This window comes from Mus caroli, chromosome 1 (assembly GCF_900094665.2).
Source record: "Mus caroli chromosome 1, CAROLI_EIJ_v1.1, whole genome shotgun sequence".
Taxonomy (NCBI): Eukaryota; Metazoa; Chordata; class Mammalia; order Rodentia; family Muridae; genus Mus; species Mus caroli.
Window position 1 is genome coordinate 80,681,367 of NC_034570.1, and position 4,649 is coordinate 80,686,015.

General features: G+C 44.6%; 1 protein-coding gene and 1 pseudogene across 2 annotated transcripts in view; both read left to right on the top strand.

The window, feature by feature from the left end:
- The window catches only part of LOC110283898 (UDP-glucuronosyltransferase 1-6), a 124,380-nt gene that overhangs the window by 97,872 nt on the left and 21,859 nt on the right, over nucleotides 1-4,649 (top strand). The window lies entirely within an intron of this gene.
- Nucleotides 7-2,653, top strand: LOC115031501 (annotated as a pseudogene).

Below are 4,649 nucleotides of genomic sequence, written 5' to 3' on the forward strand. Positions count from 1 at the left end.
TTGCTCAAGTGTGATCCACACAGCATCTGCTTTATTTATTATGAGGAGCTGAGAGAATTCTCAGTTGACCATTCAGTGGAATCCCATCCCCAAGTCCCCAAGAGGACTTCTACACTCTGCAACTCTACACTCTGCTGACGTATGATGGACAGAGGAAAAAAAATGTCAGGATTGTGCAGATCATTTTTGTGAAAATCAGATTGAGGAAAAGGGGACTCGGTGAGGTTCGTCAGAGAGCAACAGCAGTTGTCAAGAGTTCTTTTAGTAAATAATCAATCAGGTTTGACCTTAAGAGATTTAAAAAATGCAAAAATGCTGTCAACATTCTACTTGAGATTTTGTATAGAGCTCCTGCACAGCAAGGGTTTAATCCAGCGTCTGAATGCCAGTTCCTTTGATGTGTGGTTAAAGACCCTGCGTACAACTGCAGGGCACTGCTGGCCAAGTATTTGCATGTTCCTGCTGTGTTTTTTTCTGCGCTTCATGCCTTGTAATGCTGAGTTTGAAGCTGCTCCGTGTCCAAGCCCTTCCTCCTATGTTCTAAGGTTATTCACAAGGAATTCAGACCACATGAGCTTCCTGGAAAGAGTCAAGAACATTCTCTACCTCTGTCATTTAAGCTCTTTTGCCCCCATTTTTTCACTCCCTATGAGATCCTGGCCTCTGAGCTTTTCCAGAGAGAAGTGTCCTTCCTGGAGATCCTGCACCATGCATCCATATGGCTCTTCAGGTTTGACTTTGTGTTTGACTACCCCAGGCCCATCATGCCCAATATGGTCTTCATCAGGGGAATTAACTTGTCAGCAGGAAGCAGGTCTGTATTGGGCCTTCATGCAAAGAGTGGTCCAGCAGCATTGGTTTCCATGTCTCGTTATGAGTTGCTCACTTACCTGCTCATCTTCCCAGGAACTTTGGTGTATCAAATCTTTAAGGCACCCACAGTTGGTATATCAGGATTTTTGTGTCTGGTGAGAATCTCAAGAGGCAATAATTAGGGCCTCTAATTGAGCAGTGTCGGTACCCAGTAGAGTATGTCCACTAAAAAGACAGTATCTCCTAGACATGAGATCTCCTGAACCTGGGCAGGACCAGAGAAGCCGGGCTGGCTCTCAGATGTTCGGGGGCTCATATGTTGGCTCCAGTGTTGGGTATTCCTTAGTCTACAGCAGGCAGTGAGCAAGATGAAGGAACTTTTTACCCAGTAGTTCTTAACAATTCTCTCTGGGAAGGGCTGGATGTGTGCTTAAGTGGTGCCTGAGAACAGAAGCTGAAGTAGTCTAGCATGTAATTTTGTTTACATCTCACCTCTACTAGTCATGACAGTGCTCCAGATTCATGGCATTGCTGTGTGATCAATGTTTCTAAATGGCCTGTGGATGATCCAAACTGTCACACTGTTACATTCTGCACGTGTAATGTATTCCTGAGATTCCTTAGTTCCCAAGGAGGTATCTTTTACCCTCTATTTCCTGTCATCTTGTCACCAATATTTGCAGAGGTTTGATTAGCATTTTTAAATAGTTGTTACCCTGTAAATATGGAAGCTAGATTTCTACGTGGAGGCTCTTAACACTAAGTGACATGTTTTATATCCCACCTATCGGATTGCAATCTCACAAGTTTACGCTATTTTCATATTACTCTGACCTTTACTTCTAATTAAGTATTTTAAGAATTTTGGTAAAATGTTTAAACAGTATTTTAAAACTCAGCTCCTATTGCTTTCCCTTGGTGTACGAATTCTGCTTATTCAGATAGGCTGGATTGGATTTAACTTCTCCTACTTAGTATAAACGTGTCCCTTTTACATGATTATTTAAAATTTCCATCTTTGACCTTACATCTGTAATTTGGTAGCACTCTGTCTATTGATGGAGGGACAGTGGACCATGGTGTCTCTCCCATGTTTCCTTTGTTTACTAACAAGATCTTTTGCGATGATATTAGACCAGCCATATGAACTAGCCCCTCTACTTCAAGATCCTCAAGGACAGCTATCATCTCTTTGCCATGTGATGTAACACTGTCTCGGGTTCTAAGAATTAGGATATGGGCTTCATTCTGGTGTCATTACTTTGCCTTCAGCAGTCAATCCACCTGAATGAGCCCTGGATCTCATTCAAAGCTGGGAGATGTTCTTTGCTAAGGCATCAGGAGCACTAGTCAGCTCTCTTTCAATGACTTGTTAGAGGAATGCTAGGGATCAAATTATACCCATTCTATTAGGCTACTTGTATTTTGTTTAAGACCCACTCCCTCCGTTTTCTTCCTTTTATGGGCACGGCATGGACAGGAGTAGCCACTGCCCAGCCTCAGACAATTCTACATGGATATCTATAGAAGGGAAATGGTGGAGTTTGATATGAGGTAAAACATGCAGAGAGGTGGCAGGTGTAGGAAACAGATGCAGGATAAGAAAGCAGGGAACTGATTTTGGAGGAGAAATTGCATAGGAATTATCTGGACTCCTACCTTCCATGAAAGGTGATATGCAAAGGCTTCTTATACAGTGTGGTAGCAGCACAGGGGAGCCATTTTCATTTACACATCTGCCCAGCTGCTGAGTCTACTGCCAGTAACATACTAAGGATGTGGCTTTGCTACAGAGAGAAATTTCAACTTGGCCAACTGTTGTGTCCGGCCAGCAGATCACAGCCTGGGTTCTAGCCTGGAAAGGCATTTTGGAAACCTGGAAGAGAAGAGGGGCTAGGCGGCGAGAGAAGGGAATGAAGCTAAGACAAGATTCTGATCAAAGCTCAATTTTACTATTTCCAGACACTCAGTTATAAAGGAAGGGGGAGGGAACCCGATTTCCCACCAAACAATCTCGGGGTCCAGTAGCAGGACGAACACATGTGTGCCTCCAAGCAACAAAGGCAGGGTTCAGCAGTAGGCGTGGCAGGACGAATGAGCAGGAAGCTCCACCCTTGAGCAAGCAGGTTCAAGCAGATGGGGGAAGGGAGACCACAGCCAACCATGGGCAGACAGACACGTGTGTGTGGAATGCAGGGTACCCAAGCGGAGCTCACCTGGTGGAGAGTGGAGTCCTAGGGCATGTAAAGGAAGGGGTGGCAGTAACTGCTTAGCACTCAATGAGAGCAATTCCTCGAGACAGGGCCAGATTCCTGGTCATGTACAAAGTCCCCACAGCTACAGTCCTGCCCTCAGCTGCATCTCAAATTTGCTTTGCCAAATTGACACTTGATCACAGTGTCCCACAAGATCATGGCCCATGATATTTCAGAGAATCCAATCTTGTAAGAATCTTGAGCTGTCAAAACTGTAAAATGGAGGCTGATCAGAATCCATAGGAGAAGGAGGCAATGAAGACCCAGATTAGTGTACGCCCAGAGGCTTTAAAGGAGTGCAGAAGCATGCAGCCCTCAGCATCTAGGAGAGCAGAAATTTGGTGTTGGCCAGACATATGCAACACGTGGTCCATGATTACTACAGTTATGTCACAGCACAGGAAATGCACCCGTCTGGAGATCCAGCAACCTCTTTGTTTCTCAAAGCTGACTTAGTAATGCTCTCTGATGTACTGAAGCAGCATGCAGTGAGAAGAACCCTGCATGTGTTTCTGAGTACATCAGGTCTAGCAGAGGGTACAGTAGGCACCAACTGTTTTAGTTACTTTTCTATTGTTGTGAAGAGACGTCATGACCAGGGCAACTTATTTTAAAAAGCACTTAATTGGGGGGATTATTAACAGTTCAGAGTGTGAGAATATGATCATGGCAGGAAGGCTGGCAGGCATGGCACTGGGGCAGTAGCTGAGAGTATATGTCTTATCCAAAAGTTGGAGGCAGAGAGAAGAGAGAGAAGGTGAAGGAGAGAGAGAGAGAGAGAGAGAGAGAGAGAGAGAGAGAGAGAGAGAGAGAGGAGAGAGAGACAGACAGACTGACTGACTGACTAGGTTTGGCATGGGCTTTTGAAACCTCAAATCCCACTTCAGTAACACATCCTCCAATAAGGTCACACCTCCTAATCGCTCCCAAAACAATTCCACCAACTAAGAATCACACAGTCAAATATATGAGCCTAAGGGGGCCATTCTCATACTAACTACCCCACAGAGCTTAAATGGCTGACAAAGGAAGGTGTGACAAAATCAATTGAGTGTGCAGAACCTCGTTTTGGATATCGGAGAAGAGAGGTGAACTCTGATGTCCGCTAGAGAACAGTCACGGGTCACTGGTTTTACTAGCAGAGATCATAAGAGTGGTTTCTCGTTGTGTAGAGTCAGAAGAGTAAGAACTGAACCTGAACGTATTCTGTAAAGATTTAACCAAAGGAGGGCACTGTGCCACACAACAACATGTTGAATGTTAGGGAGCGTGGAGATAAGATGATCATTAAACTAGTGTGGGAGTCAGAGCCTGGTAAGGTAGGCGCACTCCTATGGCCCTCTGGAAGGATAGCTCCAGAACACAGGATGCCCATGTAGGGCGTGTGTGGCTGGTGGCTTTCATAGATGTGAAGTAGCACACACATCGTCAACACTGTAAAGCAACAGTGGACTCAAGGCTAGTGTCACATCTGGTGAGATGGCTCAGCAAGTAGAGACACTGTTTCAAAAGTTTTTTTTTTAATTTATTTTTTAATTAGGTATTTTCCTCATTTACATTTTCAATGCTATCCCAAAAGTC